Below are 20,081 nucleotides of genomic sequence, written 5' to 3' on the forward strand. Positions count from 1 at the left end.
TGAGGACTCTCACTGCTGTTTCCCAAGGGGTTCCGTCGGTGCGTGTCTTCCCCGGAGCGGTCAGGCCGTCTCTAAAGTACACTGGCCATGGGCATTGCCTCTCCTTGGAACTTCCCACGTGTTTCTCTTTTTTATGGAACAGTGATTTTTCTAGAGGGGTTCTGGGCCACAAGGTTGTTGGGTCATTTTCTAGCCTTCTGTCGTGAAGAACGCTTTCCTGGGCGTTGGGGTGGTTTGTTGTTCCAGCTCCCTTTCTTGGCTTCTTTTGGGAGCTGGTGCAACAAGAGGAGCTCAGCCTCTGCCTTCTGGCTGAGATGTCACCCTTCAAACAGCAATGCCTGCCTGGAGATAATGATGGCATTTGCCCAAAGGGCTTCGTTTGGCACATGATATCTTGAAAGGACGTACACCGTCCTGTCAGCTATCAAAGGCTAGTTCAAATGACATAAAAATGAGAACTCTCCAATGGAGTCTTACAGTAGGTGGAGAGTCCGAAAGAAACTCCTTCAGTCATTTCACTGAGAGACATTGATTGGGGACACCAAGAATATAGGAAGGAATGCAGAAAGAAAAGATGAAATTGTGTTCAGGATCGGGGGGAGGGATGAACAGGGCGTGCTTGCCTTGAATCCAGGCTTTGTTGGGGGGTGGGGCATAAAGATCAAACGGGTCTGAAACCACAAAGTGGTGATGGTAACACAGTATCACCAGAGTTACACAACAGTGTTCCCAAATTGCAACAATGATGAAAAAGTTTACTAACTTAACCAACAAGTTCCCAACTTAACCAACAAAAATACAGGAAACCATACAAAAAATAAAACATCACCAGAAAGGTGGAAACAAACCAAATGCAAAGCAGTTCAGGGGAAAGGAACTCCATGTCCCCTGGGGGCAGACCGAGTTGACAGCGTCCACGGTGAGCCGACAGGGATGGAGGCGGCAGAGCCGACCGCTCCCCTGGATGTGGTGTTTCCGGCAAGGGCTCTGGGTCTCTGTCCAGAGCGGGGGCTCGTTCTTCCTGCAGGGGTGGGTGAGTCATCGTCGGCGTCTGGGTGTTGCGCGGGAGCCAGGGCAGGCTCTCCCTGCCGAGGCGGTGACTCCTCCTCTGCCTCGGGTTCTCCTGCCAAAGCCCGAGCAGGTACAGGTGCACGTGGAGGTGGAGGTTCTGGCTGAGGGGGTGGGACATCAGTGCCTGGGGCTGGGGGTCCTGCAGGCACGGAGATCCGATCTGCCCGGTGTGCTGGCCAGAACCCAGCTGGCCTGGTGTCTCTGCGAGGGCAAGTCTCGGTTCTCCATCTGCCCTCGGTGGATCCCTGGGTCCTGCACCTGGAGCCACCACCTCTGTAGGGACAGGTCTGGGAAGTGGAGCCTGGTTCCAGTTGGAGGCCAGTGCTAGAGCTGGGGGAGAAGCAAAGTTTGCCCACAGGCCAGCCTTGGCATGTGCGTATCCCGGGACAGAAAGCTTCCAAGAGATTCCCAAAGAATACCCAGGGTCGGATGTCTTTTGGGACTGAAGTGTGCAAGATGGGGGTGGGGGTGTGAGGCCAGCGCTTGCTGCAGGCCCAGCAGCATCTTTCGGGGACTCGTCCCTGTGTAGCTCAGCACCCCCTCCCCACACACTCCCGTGCACCAGCCCCAGCGTCCTCACCTCTGTGCTCTGGCGTGCTGGGCTCCAGGTCCTCCTGCTGCCTCAGAGGCTGGGGTTCTCGGGACTCTGGGTCGGAGCCGGGTGTGCTGAGCTCCGTGGCAGCCTCAGACTGGGCCGCCGGGTGTATCCTGTGTGGTGTCTCGGCAGCAGGCCTTCCCCGCCTCCGCTTCGCCCCCGGTGGGGCTGATGCCTCCGTGGGCACGCTCACCTGGAGCCTGCACTGGGCCTCAGGGGCGGGGGGGTGGTGCTCCGACCCCTCCCTCCGGGAGGTGGACGGGGTGTCCCCGTCCTCGGCCTCATCACGTGGGAAGCTCTGCAACGACAGTGACCATCAGCCAGCCATGCTGGGACTTTTCCGAGCTGGGCCTGGCCAGTGGAGCCGCTGCTTCTGCCTGCTCGAACTTCTCTTCCCAGAAGGGTCAGAGACGTGTGTCTGCTCAGATCCCCACCCGGGACGAAAGAGACCCACCTGAGGGTGTGAGGCCAGCCTGGGCGGCCGGCGCTGCCCGCACTCTCCCCATCCCAGCCAGCCTGCTCTCCCCTGGGGTGTGGACACAACTTGCCCGCAGGCTTCTGACCCCACATCCGCCTGGGCTTCCTTGAGGGAGACACACCCCGAGAAACCCGCATCCACACACACAGGCAAAGGACCCGGTGTTTCCGGGTGGCATGGGAGAGGTGGGCTGGCCCGGCCTGGGGCTCCCCGTGTTACCTTTCTGTTTCTCCGGGCAAAGGGCCAGAGGCCTCTCGGGGGTGCCCTGAGCCAACGTCGACAGGGTGCCCACGCACACTGCCTGTGAGCTCTCCTCAGGCCCCGGCCTCTGGGCAGGGGCAAACAGCAGAACATCCTGGCAGCAAGTGATCTGGCTGGGGGCTCCTCTCCGCTCTGGAGGCCTGGATACACGGGTTGCGGGTTCTGTTGGGTTCTGTTGCCGGCAGGTGACATCATTTCCTGGGGTTCGTGCTGAGGTCCCTTCCCCAAAACTTCCCAAGGGAATCTCTGGGTTTCTGACTGCTCGACCACCCCCCTTAGGCCATGTGCAGGCACAGTGACAGCCACACAGCCCAGCCCACAGCCCTGGGGAGGCCTGGGTGCAGCCAGGGCCTGAGCTCCGAGGACCCCGCTGCTCTCAGACCAGGCTCCTTCTTCTCATAAGTGGTGTGGCCCTGGACAAGCGTATGCCCCTCAGGGTTTCCCCAGTCTCTCCATCTGCAGAGTGGGGGTCATTCTCCCATCTGCTTCCTAGGTCTGTCGGCCTACGAGCAGCTCCATGCCTTTCCACCTGGGGCCGATATCACGTGGAGCTTGTGCGCTGAGACTTCAGAAAGAAAGACTCCATCCAGGGCTGACACAGCACAGAATGGGGCAGAACGAGGCCTGGATGCGCCGTGGTACCCAGGAAAAGGCACTCCCCCTCCTGAGTGTTTTGAGACCCCGCATCCAAGTTGGAGGACCGAAAGGAAGACTCGAAGGTCTCCCTCTCTTATAGAAAAGAGTAGCCAACTTTCTGGTCCTCTGTTTCCATTGAGATTCTGTTCAAGTGTCCCAGCTCGGCTTCTGCGGGTGGCTGAGCTTCTAATGGCTCCCTGCGTTCTTGTCTTTTCCTCTCCAAACCTTCCGTCCTTTTCCCCCTTCTGGGGTGGATGGGCGCTGTCATTGCTTCTACCTTCGAGACAGATCGATGAAAAGTCTGGACCGTCGACTCCTTTCCTCTCTTTGGTTCCGTGTCTCTCTCTGTCTGTGTCCCTCTCTTTTCCCTTCTCGATTCAGTCTGTGTCTTCCTCTTTCTCTCTCGTGTGTGGATGGATGGATGCTAGGAATGCACATGTATATGATTAGATGAGGGTTATGTTTTAGGGATAGGTTAGAGGGAGAGAAAGGCTTTAGGTCGGAGTTGGTCATGGGGGAAGGGTCAAGGGTGGTGGTGGTGTTTCTTGGAATCTGAGTGCTGTGCATTCTTCGTCTCTTTCCATATGAACCCCTTCTCAGATACACCACTTGCAAGGAGTCTCTCATGTTCCGTTTCCCATCTTTTGCATTTCTGAATGCTTAGCTTCTCTGTTGTGAAGAGGTTCCATTGGATGGAAACCCATTGGCGTACTTCGTTTTCCTCTTTCCCTTACTTGAAGAGACCCATTTCTACCTCCGCCCAGCAAATGGCAAGGAGACTCTGATGTTAAGGAGCCTTTGACCTACGCTTCTTTCTAGCTGTCTCATGACATCAGTCTTTAGGGTGAGGTTTTCCCCCGATATTGAGGTGGTGTGAGATCAAAACCAATAGCGTTCTTCAGATGTAGCTGTCTGGTTTTCCCATGGACATTTATTGAAGAGGCTTTCTTGTTCCCATTTGGATATTCTCCCCTTTTGTGTCAGAGATGAGTTGACCATGGATGCCGGGGTTTGTTTCTGGACCCTCAACTTGATTCCATCGATCTGGATCTGTGTGTGTTGTTGTATTCCCAATAGCATACTGTCCTGCTGCTGCCGCTGCGCCTAAGTCACTTCAGTCGTGTCTGACTCTGCGCGACCCCATGGCCTGCAGCCTACCAGGCTCCTCCGTCCAGGGCGTTTTCCAGGCAAGAGTACTGGAGTGGGTCGCCATCGCCTTCTCCGATACTCTCCTGAGGATCCTAGTTTGGTCGTCTAATTTCCTTTCACACAACCTTGGATGTCCGTATCGGGGCTTTTTCGTCGGATTGTATTGACAATTTAGGCTCTTTTCTGTTTCCGTACCCCTGTTGCAATTCTTTGTTCGGTGCGAAAATGCATTGGCATTTTGGGAGGAATAGCATCGAAGCTGTGGATTGCCTTGTGGGGCTGTGACATCATTTTCCCAATAGGAATTCTTTCAAGCCCTGAGCACAGCTTCTCTTTCCAGTGGTTGGTGTGGGCTTGATCTTCCTTCTTCCATCTCTCGCCGTTTTGTGAGAACAGGTCCTTCCTTCCCTTCTGGGTTAGATGGACTCGTGGGTATCACTTCAGTGAATGGCATTGTCAGTGGGGGTGATAATTCCCTTCTCATTGGAAGACTTTGCTGTGAGTATTAGAAATGCAAGTGATTTCTCTTCCCCTTCCTCCCTGTCCATCTCTCAGAGCCACCGGGAAACAGAGGCCTCATCCAGGGTCACACAGGCCTGAGGGAGTGCAACTAGACTGTTGTTTCTTCAGGCCCTCAGTGCTGGACATCATCCGGGATACTCTGTGTGTGTCTTCCTCAGTCTGCTGTCCCTTCAGACCTTTCCCTAGTTTTCACAGGCTTGTCGTGTTGGTGTTCTTTGTCTGTTTGGAGACACATCCTTGAGAAGCTTTGTGTTTCCACTCATTCGTCTCGCGATGTATGACCTGTCTTTTGCTTTTGTAATGAGGTCTTTCCCACAGTAGATATCTTTGATTTTGCAAAGTCCACTGTATTCTCTGGGTTGTTTTGTGGGCTGCCTTTTTGTTTTGTGTGTGAAGACTCAAAGCACGTGTCCAGTTTCTGCTCATTGTTCTTCTAGATTTGTGACAAGTTTTCATGGAAACTTTGTCTAGGGATAACTGGAAGTGAACTCGGTGTAAGGTGTCAAGTCTCCATCTCCATTCATGTCATGCCCTGCAGTTTCCAATTCCCTGTTCCTGAGTGGTTTTGGAGACCTTGTGGGAAGTTTGGTTGCATCGGAGTTTGCGTTTCCACCTTGAGTAGATTCACACTGTTCTGCCCTCAGGGACACTGTCAAGGGGGAGTGAGGAGCAGCCTGCACTTCCAGCAGTGACCACACGGTGGGGCGAGTGCTGCTCTCCCCTCTGGGAGCCCCAGGCCACAGGCATCCCAGTGAGGAGCCAGCTCTGTGCTCAGCTGAAAGGAGTTAGTCTCTCAGGAGCCTCTGAGCCCTTGCCTTTGGATCACCCAGGGTGGGCATTTGCTGTGACAGAAAAAAATTGCCCTGAATTCCATGGACGGAAGAGCCTGGCTGTGTAGAGTTCGTGAGTTGCCGTGAATCAGACACAACTGAGGACACAAAAATTCAATAGACTAAAACACTTTTTGGGGGTGGGGGGACTGAAAGGGGGTGATGTGGGGTTTTTTGTCTTATATAATAGCCGAGGGAAATCTAGTTTAAACCTAAATTCACATAGATGGGAAAGGTATAGCTCTCCGTCACCCTATTAAAAAAAAAAAAAAACGTCTTAACTTTTCTGAAAGCTTATTTAGTAGCTTCCTTGAGCAGTTCATTGTGAAGGATTTTTTTTTTTTTTTTCTGTGACATTGGCCTCATTAAAAAGTACGGTTTGCCTTTACTGGATAATTTTGTTCATTTGGTTTGTTAGGGAATCTTGGTAATATTTGAGTTTCCTGGGGAGTATGGTCACATGACCTGGCCCTGGCCAATCGGTGTGTTCCACCTCCCTGGCCACTGTGATTGGCTCCGGACTGGGGCAGTGCCCAATCGGGGCCCGGGGCCGGGCCTCACGTTGGAAGCCAGGGGAAGACGAGCTCTCGTCCTGCTGGGGTAGGGGAAGGGGTGGGGCCGGGGGAGGTCAGGCTCCAGCAGTGGGAGGGGCTTGAGGTCCGCCTGCGGCAGTTGGTGACCTTCCTGCTCCCCTCAGGGCAGAGCCGCCGGCCTGAGAATGAGGGCGCTGCTGAGCCCAGGGGCTGGGATGGCCCGCTGCTGCTGTGGTCCCAGAGCTCCACCCGAGACCTGAGGGAGGCCGTCTGCCCGTGAGTCCTCTCCCGCTTGTCTGTCAGCTTGTTTGAACCATGCTGGGTTTTCTGCCCAGCTGGCTAAGGGGAGTCCCTGGAAATGCAAGGGTGTGGGTTTTGGCAGACTTCAGGGAAGACATGCCAGATGAGCCTGGGAGACTCCAGCTTAATCTGGATTCAGGAGATATCTCTTCGGGCCAGCTAGTAATTGTAGGATAAGCCTAATGAGTCTTCACAGGATGAAGAGAGTAACGTGCCAAGGTAGCAATCGATGTCCTCATTCGAGAGGATGAAGCTGGTGCTCAGAGAAGGGGGGAACCTGGCCAGAGCAAGGAGGTGTGCACCCAGACAGAACCCCCAGATCCGGCCATTTGAGCTCAGGGAGGCCACTGGTGTGGCTTGTCCCTGTAGCAGGCGCCGAGGCACGCAGCCCACCCTGATTCCTGCGGGGGCCTGACTTGGGAAGTGCCATCTGGTAGCTTTGAGACTCACCAAACCAAATTGCACTGGAGAGAGGAAGGACACCTTCCTTCATCCACCCCCCACCCCCGCCGGATTCCCACATACCCTGACCCCTTTCTCTTGACTTCGGAGCCATTTCCAGAGTCCCGCTCATATGACCTCATTCGAAGTGCACTGTGGACGAGCTGCCATCTGCAGCTGCTACCACAGCAGCCAAGGGCTTCAGCTCCCGAGTACCTCCCTTCCTTTGGAACTTGGGGGCCCTCTACTCCCCACTTGCACACCACAGACCTTTGCTGAGGATTGTGGGGACCCTCACTCAGTTTGCAGCACGTTGTAGCCATCCCTGTCCTCTCAATACCTCCCTTGCCACTCAGCTTGTGAGCCCCTTTGGAGCAGCGTGGCCCACCTGGCTGCAACGGAAGAGACACAGCTGACAGTGAAACAACAGCTTAGATCTGACAGCCGGAAAGCTCTGTCAAAAGGGACCTCCCTCTTCACACCGTAGAGGCTGTAGGAGCCGCCAGGCTTTCGGAACCAGTGCTGGGGCCAAAATGACTCCACAGCCGTTTTCCTTCCTGGGGAGGGTTCTGGCTCGAGTGGGAATGGCTCAAGTCTCCTAAGGTTCTGAAAGCCCACTGTGTGCAGATTCACGGTACACAGAGAGGAGAAGGTGGAGTCCTGCCCTGGAGGTGGTCACAGCTCACGGATGAGCCAGGCAGGCAGGCAGGCAGGCAGGGCATGAGAACACCTGAGCTGCCTTCATGAGTGAATGGTGTGGGGGCAGAGGAAGAGAAGCCGGTCTGCTCCCTCATGTGGTGCCCAGGGCAGGTTGTCCCCAGAGGAAACCCTTACGACGGTGAGGACTCTCACTGCTGTTTCCCAAGGGGTTCCGTCGGTGCGTGTCTTCCCCGGAGCGGTCAGGCCGTCTCTAAAGTACACTGGCCATGGGCATTGCCTCTCCTTGGAACTTCCCACGTGTTTCTCTTTTTTATGGAACAGTGATTTTTCTAGAGGGGTTCTGGGCCACAAGGTTGTTGGGTCATTTTCTAGCCTTCTGTCGTGAAGAACGCTTTCCTGGGCGTTGGGGTGGTTTGTTGTTCCAGCTCCCTTTCTTGGCTTCTTTTGGGAGCTGGTGCAACAAGAGGAGCTCAGCCTCTGCCTTCTGGCTGAGATGTCACCCTTCAAACAGCAATGCCTGCCTGGAGATAATGTTGGCATTTGCCAAAAGGGCTTCGTTTGGCACATGATATCTTGAAAGGACGTACACCGTCCTGTCAGCTATCAAAGGCTAGTTCAAATGACATAAAAATGAGAACTCTCCAATGGAGTCTTACAGTAGGTGGAGAGTCCGAAAGAAACTCCTTCAGTCATTTCACTGAGAGTCATTGATTGGGGACACCAAGAATATAGGAAGGAATGCAGAAAGAAAAGATGAAATTGTGTTCAGGATCGGGGGGAGGGATGAACAGGGCGTGCTTGCCTTGAATCCAGGCTTTGTTGGGGGGTGGGGCATAAAGATCAAACGGGTCTGAAACCACAAAGTGGTGATGGTAACACAGTATCACCAGAGTTACACAACAGTGTTCCCAAATTGCAACAATGATGAAAAAGTTTACTAAATTAACCAACAAGTTCCCAACTTAACCAACAAAAATACAGGAAACCATACAAAAAATAAAACATCACCAGAAAGGTGGAAACAAACCAAATGCAAAGCAGTTCAGGGGAAAGGAACTCCATGTCCCCTGGGGGCAGACCGTGTTGACAGCGTCCACGGTGAGCCGACAGGGATGGAGGCGGCAGAGCCGACCGCTCCCCTGGACGTGGTGTTTCCGGCAAGGGCTCTGGGTCTCTGTCCAGAGCGGGGGCTCGTTCTTCCTGCAGGGGTGGGTGAGTCATCGTCGGCGTCTGGGTGTTGCGCGGGAGCCAGGGCAGGCTCTCCCTGCCGAGGCGGTGACTCCTCCTCTGCCTCGGGTTCTCCTGCCAAAGCCCGAGCAGGTACAGGTGCACGTGGAGGTGGAGGTTCTGGCTGAGGGGGTGGGACATCAGTGCCTGGGGCTGGGGGTCCTGCAGGCACGGAGATCCGATCTGCCCGGTGTGCTGGCCAGAACCCAGCTGGCCTGGTGTCTCTGCGAGGGCAAGTCTCGGTTCTCCATCTGCCCTCGGTGGATCCCTGGGTCCTGCACCTGGAGCCACCATCTCTGTAGGGACAGGTCTGGGAAGTGGAGCCTGGTTCCAGTTGGAGGCCAGTGCTAGAGCTGGGGGAGAAGCAAAGTTTGCCCACAGGCCAGCCTTGGCATGTGCGTATCCCGGGACAGAAAGCTTCCAAGAGATTCCCAAAGAATACCCAGGGTCGGATGTCTTTTGGGACTGAAGTGTGCAAGATGGGGGTGGGGGTGTGAGGCCAGCGCTTGCTGCAGGCCCAGCAGCATCTTTCGGGGACTCGTCCCTGTGTAGCTCAGCACCCCCTCCCCACATACTCCCGTGCACCAGCCCCAGCGTCCTCACCTCTGTGCTCTGGCGTGCTGGGCTCCAGGTCCTCCTGCTGCCTCAGAGGCTGGGGTTCTCGGGACTCTGGGTCGGAGCCGGGTGTGCTGAGCTCCGTGGCAGCCTCAGACTGGGCCGCCGGGTGTATCCTGTGTGGTGTCTCGGCAGCAGGCCTTCCCCGCCTCCGCTTCGCCCCCGGTGGGGCTGATGCCTCCGTGGGCACGCTCACCTGGAGCCTGCACTGGGCCTCAGGGGCGGGGGGGTGGTGCTCCGACCCCTCCCTCCGGGAGGTGGACGGGGTGTCCCCGTCCTCGGCCTCATCACGTGGGAAGCTCTGCAACGACAGTGACCGTCAGCCAGCCATGCTGAGACTTTTCCGAGCTGGGCCTGGCCAGTGGAGCCGCTGCTTCTGCCTGCTCGAACTTCTCTTCCCAGAAGGGTCAGAGACGTGTGTCTGCTCAGATCCCCACCCGGGACGAAAGAGACCCACCTGAGGGTGTGAGGCCAGCCTGGGCGGCCGGCGCTGCCCGCACTCTCCCCATCCCAGCCAGCCTGCTCTCCCCTGGGGTGTGGACACAACTTGCCCGCAGGCTTCTGACCCCACATCCGCCTGGGCTTCCTTGAGGGAGACACACCCCGAGAAACCCGCATCCACACACACAGGCAAAGGACCCGGTGTTTCCGGGTGGCATGGGAGAGGTGGGCTGGCCCGGCCTGGGGCTCCCCGTGTTACCTTTCTGTTTCTCCGGGCAAAGGGCCAGAGGCCTCTCGGGGGTGCCCTGAGCCAACGTCGACAGGGTTCCCACGCACACTGCCTGTGAGCTCACCTGAGGCCCTGGCCTCTGGGCAGGTGCAAACAGCAGAACATCCTGGCAGCAAGTGATCTGGCTGGGGGCTCCTCTCCGCTCTGGAGGCCTGGATACCCGGGTTGCGGGTTCTGTTGGGTTCTGTTGCCGGCAGGTGACATCATTTCCTGGGGTTCGTGCTGAAGTCCCTTCCCCAAAACTTCCCAAGGGAATCTCTGGGTTTCTGACTGCTCGACCACCCCCCTTAGGCCATGTGCAGGCACAGTGACAGCCACACAGCCCAGCCCACAGCCCTGGGGAGGCCTGGGTGCAGCCAGGGCCTGAGCTCCGAGGACCCCGCTGCTCTCAGACCAGGCTCCTTCTTCTCATAAGTGGTGTGGCCCTGGACAAGCGTATGCCCCTCAGGGTTTCCCCAGTCTCTCCATCTGCAGAGTGGGGGTCATTCTCCCATCTGCTTCCTAGGTCTGTCGGCCTACGAGCAGCTCCATGCCTTTCCACCTGGGGCCGATATCACGTGGAGCTTGTGCGCTGAGACTTCAGAAAGAAAGACTCCATCCAGGGCTGACACAGCACAGAATGGGGCAGAACGAGGCCTGGATGCGCCGTGGTACCCAGGAAAAGGCACTCCCCCTCCTGAGTGTTTTGAGACCCCGCATCCAAGTTGGAGGACCGAAAGGAAGACTCGAAGGTCTCCCTCTCTTATAGAAAAGAGTAGCCAACTTTCTGGTCCTCTGTTTCCATTGAGATTCTGTTCAAGTGTCCCAGCTCGGCTTCTGCGGGTGGCTGAGCTTCTAATGGCTCCCTGCGTTCTTGTCTTTTCCTCTCCAATCCTTCCGTCCTTTTCCCCCTTCTGGGGTGGATGGGCGCTGTCATTGCTTCTACCTTCGAGACAGATTGATGAAAAGTCTGGACCGTCGACTCCTTTCCTCTCTTTGGTTCCGTGTCTCTCTCTGTCTGTGTCCCTCTCTTTTCCCTTCTCGATTCAGTCTGTGTCTTCCTCTTTCTCTCTCGTGTGTAGATGGATGGATGCTAGGAATGCACATGTATATGATTAGATGAGGGTTATGTTTTAGGGATAGGTTAGAGGGAGAGAAAGGCTTTAGGTCGGAGTTGGTCATGGGGGAAGGGTCAAGGGTGGTGGTGGTGTTTCTTGGAATCTGAGTGCTGTGCATTCTTCGTCTCTTTCCATATGAACCCCTTCTCAGATACACCACTTGCAAGGAGTCTCTCATGTTCCGTTTCCCATCTTTTGCATTTCTGAATGCTTAGCTTCTCTGTTGTGAAGAGGTTCCATTGGATGGAAACCCATTGGCGTACTTCGTTTTCCTCTTTCCCTTACTTGAAGAGACCCATTTCTACCTCCGCCCAGCAAATGGCAAGGAGACTCTGATGTTAAGGAGCCTTTGACCTACGCTTCTTTCTAGCTGTCTCATGACATCAGTCTTTAGGGTGAGGTTTTCCCCCGATATTGAGGTGGTGTGAGATCAAAACCAATAGCGTTCTTCAGATGTAGCTGTCTGGTTTTCCCATGGACATTTATTGAAGAGGCTTTCTTGTTCCCATTTGGATATTCTCCCCTTTTGTGTCAGAGATGAGTTGACCATGGATGCCGGGGTTTGTTTCTGGAACCTCAACTTGATTCCATCGATCTGGATCTGTGTGTGTTGTTGTATTCCCAATAGCATACTGTCCTGCTGCTGCCGCTGCGCCTAAGTCACTTCAGTCGTGTCTGACTCTGCGCGACCCCATGGCCTGCAGCCTACCAGGCTCCTCCGTCCAGGGCGTTTTCCAGGCAAGAGTACTGGAGTGGGTCGCCATCGCCTTCTCCGATACTCTCCTGAGGATCCTAGTTTGGTCGTCTAATTTCCTTTCACACAACCTTGGATGTCCGTATCGGGGCTTTTTCGTCGGATTGTATTGACAATTTAGGCTCTTTTCTGTTTCCGTACCCCTTTTGCAATTCTTTGTTCGGTGCGAAAATGCATTGGCATTTTGGGAGGAATAGCATCGAAGCTGTGGATTGCCTTGTGGGGCTGTGACATCATTTTCCCAATAGGAATTCTTTCAAGCCCTGAGCACAGCTTCTCTTTCCAGTGGTTGGTGTGGGCTTGATCTTCCTTCTTCCATCTCTCGCCGTTTTGTGAGAACAGGTCCTTCCTTCCCTTCTGGGTTAGATGGACTCGTGGGTATCACTTCAGTGAATGGCATTGTCAGTGGGGGTGATAATTCCCTTCTCATTGGAAGACTTTGCTGTGAGTATTAGAAATGCAAGTGATTTCTCTTCCCCTTCCTCCCTGTCCATCTCTCAGAGCCACCGGGAAACAGAGGCCTCATCCAGGGTCACACAGGCCTGAGGGAGTGCAACTAGACTGTTGTTTCTTCAGGCCCTCAGTGCTGGACATCATCCGGGATACTCTGTGTGTGTCTTCCTCAGTCTGCTGTCCCTTCAGACCTTTCCCTAGTTTTCACAGGCTTGTCGTGTTGGTGTTCTTTGTCTGTTTGGAGACACATCCTTGAGAAGCTTTGTGTTTCCACTCATTCGTCTCGCGATGTATGACCTGTCTTTTGCTTTTGTAATGAGGTCTTTCCCACAGTAGATATCTTTGATTTTGCAAAGTCCACTGTATTCTCTGGGTTGTTTTGTGGGCTGCCTTTTTGTTTTGTGTGTGAAGACTCAAAGCACATGTCCGGTTTCTGCTCATTGTTCTTCTAGATTTGTGACAAGTTTTCATGGAAACTTTGTCTAGGCATAACTGGAAGTGAACTCGGTGTAAGGTGTCAAGTCTCCATCTCCATTCATGTCATGCCCTGCAGTTTCCAATTCCCTGTTCCTGAGTGGTTTTGGAGACCTTGTGGGAAGTTTGGTTGCATCGGAGTTTGCGTTTCCACCTTGAGTAGATTCACACTGTTCTGCCCTCAGGGACACTGTCAAGGGGGAGTGAGGAGCAGCCTGCACTTCCAGCAGTGACCACACGGTGGGGCGAGTGCTGCTCTCCCCTCTGGGAGCCCCAGGCCACAGGCATCCCAGTGAGGAGCCAGCTCTGTGCTCAGCTGAAAGGAGTTAGTCTCTCAGGAGCCTCTGAGCCCTTGCCTTTGGATCACCCAGGGTGGGCATTTGCTGTGACAGAAAAAATTGCCCTGAATTCCATGGACGGAAGAGCCTGGCTGTGTAGAGTTCGTGAGTTGCCGTGAATCAGACACAACTGAGGACACAAAAATTCAATAGACTAAAACACTTTTTGGGGGTGGGGGGAGTGAAAGGGGGTGATGTGGGGTTTTTTGTCTTATATAATAGCCGAGGGAAATCTAGTTTAAACCTAAATTCACATAGATGGGAAAGGTATAGCTCTCCGTCACCCTATTAAAAAAAAAAAAAAGTCTTAACTTTTCTGAAAGCTTATTTAGTAGCTTCCTTGAGCAGTTCATTGTGAAGGATTTTTTTTTTTTTCTTTGACATTGGCCTCATTAAAAAGTACGGTTTGCCTTTACTGGATAATTTTGTTCATTGGTTTGTTAGGGAATCTTGGTAATATTTGAGTTTCCTGGGGAGTATGGTCACATGACCTGGCCCTGGCCAATCGGTGCGTTCCACCTCCCTGGCCACTGTGATTGGCTCCGGACTGGGGCAGTGCCCAATCGGGGCCCAGGGCCGGGCCTCACGTTGGAAGCCAGGGGAAGACGAGCTCTCGTCCTGCTGGGTTAGGGGAAGGGGTGGGGCCGGGGGAGGGCAGGCTCCAGCAGTGGGAGGGGCTTGAGGTCCGCCTGCGGCAGTTGGTGACCTTCCTGCTCCCCTCAGGGCAGAGCCGCCGGCCTGAGAATGAGGGCGCTGCTGAGCCCAGGGGCTGAGATGGCCCGCTGCTGCTGTGATCCCAGAGCTCCACCCGAGACCTGAGGGAGGCCGTCTGCCCGTGAGTCCTCTCCCGCTTGTCTGTCAGCTTGTTTGAACCATGCTGGGTTTTCTGCCCAGCTGGCTAAGGGGAGTCCCTGGAAATGCAAGGGTGTGGGTTTTGGCAGACTTCAGGGAAGACATGCCAGATGAGCCTGGGAGACTCCAGCTTAATCTGGATTCAGGAGATATCTCTTCGGGCCAGCTAGTAATTGTAGGATAAGCCTAATGAGTCTTCACAGGATGAAGAGAGTAACGTGCCAAGGTAGCAATCGATGTCCTCATTCGAGAGGATGAAGCTGGTGCTCAGAGAAGGGGGGAACTTGGCCAGAGCAAGGAGGTGTGCACCCAGACAGAACCCCCAGATCCGGCCATTTGAGCTCAGGGAGGCCACTGGTGTGGCTTGTCCCTGTGGCAGGGGCCGAGGCACGCAGCCCACCCTGATTCCTGCGGGGGCCTGACTTGGGAAGTGCCATCTTGTAGCTTTGAGACTCACCAAACCAAATTGCACTGGAGAGAGGAAGGACACCTTCCTTCATCCACCCCCCACCCCCGCCGGATTCCCACATACCCTGACCCCTTTCTCTTGATTTCGGAGCCATTTCCAGAGTCCCGCTCATATGACCTCATTCGAAGTGCACTGTGGACGAGCTGCCATCTGCAGCTGCTACCACAGCAGCCAAGGGCTTTAGCTCCCGAGTACCTCCCTTCCTTTGGAACTTGGGGGCCCTCTACTCCCCACTTGCACACCATAGACCTTTGCTGAGGATTGTGGGGACCCTCACTCAGTTTGCAGCACGTTGTAGCCATCCCTGTCCTCTCAATACCTCCCTTGCCACTCAGCTTGTGAGCCCCTTTGGAGCAGCGTGGCCCACCTGGCTGCAACGGAAGAGACACAGCTGACAGTGAAACAACAGCTTAGATCAGACAGCCAGAAAGCTCTGTCAAAAGGGACCTCCCTCTTCACACCGTAGAGGCTCTAGGAGCCGCCAGGCTTTCGGAACCAGTGCTGGGGCCAAAATGACTCCACAGCCGTTTTCCTTCCTGGGGAGGGTTCTGGCTCGAGTGGGAATGGCTCAAGTCTCCTAAGGTTCTGAAAGCCCACTGTGTGCAGATTCACGGTACACAGAGAGGAGAAGGTGGAGTCCTGCCCTGGAGGTGGTCACAGGTCACGGATGAGCCAGGCAGGCAGGCAGGCAGGCAGGGCATGAGAACACCTGAGCTGCCTTCATGAGTGAATGGTGTGGGGGCAGAGGAAGAGAAGCCGGTCTGCTCCCTCATGTGGTGCCCAGGGCAGGTTGTCCCCAGAGGAAACCCTTACGACGGTGAGGACTCTCACTGCTGTTTCCCAAGGGGTTCCGTCGGTGCGTGTCTTCCCCGGAGCGGTCAGGCCGTCTCTAAAGTACACTGGCCATGGGCATTGCCTCTCCTTGGAACTTCCCACGTGTTTCTCTTTTTTATGGAACAGTGATTTTTCTAGAGGGGTTCTGGGCCACAAGGTTGTTGGGTCATTTTCTAGCCTTCTGTCGTGAAGAACGCTTTCCTGGGCGTTGGGGTGGTTTGTTGTTCCAGCTCCCTTTCTTGGCTTCTTTTGGGAGCTGGTGCAACAAGAGGAGCTCAGCCTCTGCCTTCTGGCTGAGATGTCACCCTTCAAACAGCAATGCCTGCCTGGAGATAATGATGGCATTTGCCCAAAGGGCTTCGTTTGGCACATGATATCTTGAAAGGACGTACACCGTCCTGTCAGCTATCAAAGGCTAGTTCAAATGACATAAAAATGAGAACTCTCCAATGGAGTCTTACAGTAGGTGGAGAGTCCGAAAGAAACTCCTTCAGTCATTTCACTGAGAGTCATTGATTGGGGACACCAAGAATATAGGAAGGAATGCAGAAAGAAAAGATGAAATTGTGTTCAGGATCGGGGGGAGGGATGAACAGGGCGTGCTTGCCTTGAATCCAGGCTTTGTTGGGGGGTGGGGCATAAAGATCAAACGGGTCTGAAACCACAAAGTGGTGATGGTAACACAGTATCACCAGAGTTACACAACAGTGTTCCCAAATTGCAACAATGATGAAAAAGTTTACTCATCCCAACTTAACCAACAAAAATACAGGAAACCATACAAAAAATAAAACATCACCAGAAAGGTGGAAACAAACCAAATGCAAAGCAGTTCAGGGGAAAGGAACTCCATGTCCCCTGGGGGCAGACCGAGTTGACAGCGTCCACGGTGAGCCGACAGGGATGGAGGCGGCAGAGCCGACCGCTCCCCTGGATGTGGTGTTTCCGGCAAGGGCTCTGGGTCTCTGTCCAGAGCGGGGGCTCGTTCTTCCTGCAGGGGTGGGTGAGTCATCGTCGGCGTCTGGGTGTTGCGCGGGAGCCAGGGCAGGCTCTCCCTGCCGAGGCGGTGACTACTCCTCTGCCTCGGGTTCTCCTGCCAAAGCCCGAGCAGGTACAGGTGCACGTGGAGGTGGAGGTTCTGGCTGAGGGGGTGGGACATCAGTGCCTGGGGCTGGGGGTCCTGCAGGCACGGAGATCCGATCTGCCCGGTGTGCTGGCCAGAACCCAGCTGGCCTGGTGTCTCTGCGAGGGCAAGTCTCGGTTCTCCATCTGCCCTCGGTGGATCCCTGGGTCCTGCACCTGGAGCCACCACCTCTGTAGGGACAGGTCTGGGAAGTGGAGCCTGGTTCCAGTTGGAGGCCAGTGCTAGAGCTGGGGGAGAAGCAAAGTTTGCCCACAGGCCAGCCTTGGCATGTGCGTATCCCGGGACAGAAAGCTTCCAAGAGATTCCCAAAGAATACCCAGGGTCGGATGTCTTTTGGGACTGAAGTGTGCAAGAAGGGGGTGGGGGTGTGAGGCCAGCGCTTGCTGCAGGCCCAGCAGCATCTTTCGGGGACTCGTCCCTGTGTAGCTCAGCACCCCCTCCCCACACACTCCCGTGCACCAGCCCCAGCGTCCTCACCTCTGTGCTCTGGCGTGCTGGGCTCCAGGTCCTCCTGCTGCCTCAGAGGCTGGGGTTCTCGGGACTCTGGGTCGGAGCCGGGTGTGCTGAGCTCCGTGGCAGCCTCAGACTGGGCCGCCGGGTGTATCCTGTGTGGTGTCTCGGCAGCAGGCCTTCCCCGCCTCCGCTTCGCCCCCGGTGGGGCTGATGCCTCCGTGGGCACGCTCACCTGGAGCCTGCACTGGGCCTCAGGGGCGGGGGGGTGGTGCTCCGACCCCTCCCTCCGGGAGGTGGACGGGGTGTCCCCGTCCTCGGCCTCATCACGTGGGAAGCTCTGCAACGACAGTGACCGTCAGCCAGCCATGCTGGGACTTTTCCGAGCTGGGCCTGGCCAGTGGAGCCGCTGCTTCTGCCTGCTCGAACTTCTCTTCCCAGAAGGGTCAGAGACGTGTGTCTGCTCAGATCCCCACCCGGGACGAAAGAGACCCACCTGAGGGTGTGAGGCCAGCCTGGGCGGCCGGCGCTGCCCGCACTCTCCCCATCCCAGCCAGCCTGCTCTCCCCTGGGGTGTGGACACAACTTGCCCGCAGGCTTCTGACCCCACATCCGCCTGGGCTTCCTTGAGGGAGACACACCCCGAGAAACCCGCATCCACACACACAGGCAAAGGACCCGGTGTTTCCGGGTGGCATGGGAGAGGTGGGCTGGCCCGGCCTGGGGCTCCCCGTGTTACCTTTCTGTTTCTCCGGGCAAAGGGCCAGAGGCCTCTCGGGGGTGCCCTGAGCCAACGTCAATAGGGTGCCCACGCACACTGCCTGTGAGCTCTCCTCAGGCCCCGGCCTCTGGGCAGGGGCAAACAGCAGAACATCCTGGCAGCAAGTGATCTGGCTGGGGGCTCCTCTCCGCTCTGGAGGCCTGGATACACGGGTTGCGGGTTCTGTTGGGTTCTGTTGCCGGCAGGTGACATCATTTCCTGGGGTTCGTGCTGAGGTCCCTTCCCCAAAACTTCCCAAGGGAATCTCTGGGTTTCTGACTGCTCGACCACCCCCCTTAGGCCATGTGCAGGCACAGTGACAGCCACACAGCCCAGCCCACAGCCCTGGGGAGGCCTGGGTGCAGCCAGGGCCTGAGCTCCGAGGACCCCGCTGCTCTCAGACCAGGCTCCTTCTTCTCATAAGTGGTGTGGCCCTGGACAAGCGTATGCCCCTCAGGGTTTCCCCAGTCTCTCCATCTGCAGAGTGGGGGTCATTCTCCCATCTGCTTCCTAGGTCTGTCGGCCTACGAGCAGCTCCATGCCTTTCCACCTGGGGCCGATATCACGTGGAGCTTGTGCGCTGAGACTTCAGAAAGAAAGACTCCATCCAGGGCTGACACAGCACAGAATGGGGCAGAACGAGGCCTGGATGCGCCGTGGTACCCAGGAAAAGGCACTCCCCCTCCTGAGTGTTTTGAGACCCCGCATCCAAGTTGGAGGACCGAAAGGAAGACTCGAAAGTCTCCCTCTCTTATAGAAAAGAGTAGCCAACTTTCTGGTCCTCTGTTTCCATTGAGATTCTGTTCAAGTGTCCCAGCTCGGCTTCTGCGGGTGGCTGAGCTTCTAATGGCTCCCTGCGTTCTTGTCTTTTCCTCTCCAAACCTTCCGTCCTTTTCCCCCTTCTGGGGTGGATGGGCGCTGTCATTGCTTCTACCTTCGAGACAGATTGATGAAAAGTCTGGACCGTCGACTCCTTTCCTCTCTTTGGTTCCGTGTCTCTCTCTGTCTGTGTCCCTCTCTTTTCCCTTCTCGATTCAGTCTGTGTCTTCCTCTTTCTCTCTCGTGTGTAGATGGATGGATGCTAGGAATGCACATGTATATGATTAGATGAGGGTTATGTTTTAGGGATAGGTTAGAGGGAGAGAAAGGCTTTAGGTCGGAGTTGGTCATGGGGGAAGGGTCAAGGGTGGTGGTGGTGTTTCTTGGAATCTGAGTGCTGTGCATTCTTCGTCTCTTTCCATATGAACCCCTTCTCAGATACACCACTTGCAAGGAGTCTCTCATGTTCCGTTTCCCATCTTTTGCATTTCTGAATGCTTAGCTTCTCTGTTGTGAAGAGGTTCCATTGGATGGAAACCCATTGGCGTACTTTGTTTTCCTCTTTCCCTTACTTGAAGAGACCCATTTCTACCTCCGCCCAGCAAATGGCAAGGAGACTCTGATGTTAAGGAGCCTTTGACCTATGCTTCTTTCTAGCTGTCTCATGACATCAGTCTTTAGGGTGAGGTTTTCCCCCGATATTGAGGTGGTGTGAGATCAAAACCAATAGCGTTCTTCAGATGTAGCTGTCTGGTTTTCCCATGGACATTTATTGAAGAGGCTTTCTTGTTCCCATTTGGATATTCTCCCCTTTTGTGTCAGAGATGAGTTGACCATGGATGCCGGGGTTTGTTTCTGGACCCTCAACTTGATTCCATCGATCTGGATCTGTGTGTGTTGTTGTATTCCCAATAGCATACTGTCCTGCTGCTGCCGCTGCGCCTAAGTCACTTCAGTCGTGTCTGACTCTGCGCGACCCCATGGCCTGCAGCCTACCAGGCTCCTCCGTCCAGGGCGTTTTCCAGGCAAGAGTACTGGAGTGGGTCGCCATCGCCTTCTCCGATACTCTCCTGAGGATCCTAGTTTGGTCGTCTAATTTCCTTTCACACAACCTTGGATGTCCGTATCGGGGCTTTTTCGTCGGATTGTATTGACAATTTAGGCTCTTTTCTGTTTCCGTACCCCTGTTGCAATTCTTTGTTCGGTGCGAAAATGCATTGGCATTTTGGGAGGAATAGCATCGAAGCTGTGGATTGCCTTGTGGGGCTGTGACATCATTTTCCCAATAGGAATTCTTTCAAGCCCTGAGCACAGCTTCTCTTTCCAGTGGTTGGTGTGGGCTTGATCTTCCTTCTTCCATCTCTCGCCGTTTTGTGAGAACAGGTCCTTCCTTCCCTTCTGGGTTAGATGGACTCGTGGGTATCACTTCAGTGAATGGCATTGTCAGTGGGGGTGATAATTCCCTTCTCATTGGAAGACTTTGCTGTGAGTATTAGAAATGCAAGTGATTTCTCTTCCCCTTCCTCCCTGTCCATCTCTCAGAGCCACCGGGAAACAGAGGCCTCATCCAGGGTCACACAGGCCTGAGG

At 55.1% G+C, this 20,081-nt stretch overlaps 1 long non-coding RNA gene across 1 annotated transcript in view; it reads left to right on the top strand.

Moving 5' to 3' along the window:
• Positions 1-20,081, top strand: part of LOC145530002 (uncharacterized) — a 1,493,464-nt gene that overhangs the window by 1,156,073 nt on the left and 317,310 nt on the right. Inside the window, exons 140-141 of the long non-coding RNA XR_014071397.1 lie at positions 6,240-6,351; positions 13,888-13,999. This is a non-coding gene — a long non-coding RNA (uncharacterized LOC145530002). The remainder of the gene's footprint in view (positions 1-6,239; positions 6,352-13,887; positions 14,000-20,081) is intronic.

This window comes from Giraffa tippelskirchi, chromosome 12 (genome assembly GCF_054371585.1).
Source record: "Giraffa tippelskirchi isolate mGirTip1 chromosome 12, T2T-mGirTip1v1.2.pri, whole genome shotgun sequence".
Lineage (NCBI taxonomy): Eukaryota > Metazoa > Chordata > Mammalia > Artiodactyla > Giraffidae > Giraffa > Giraffa tippelskirchi.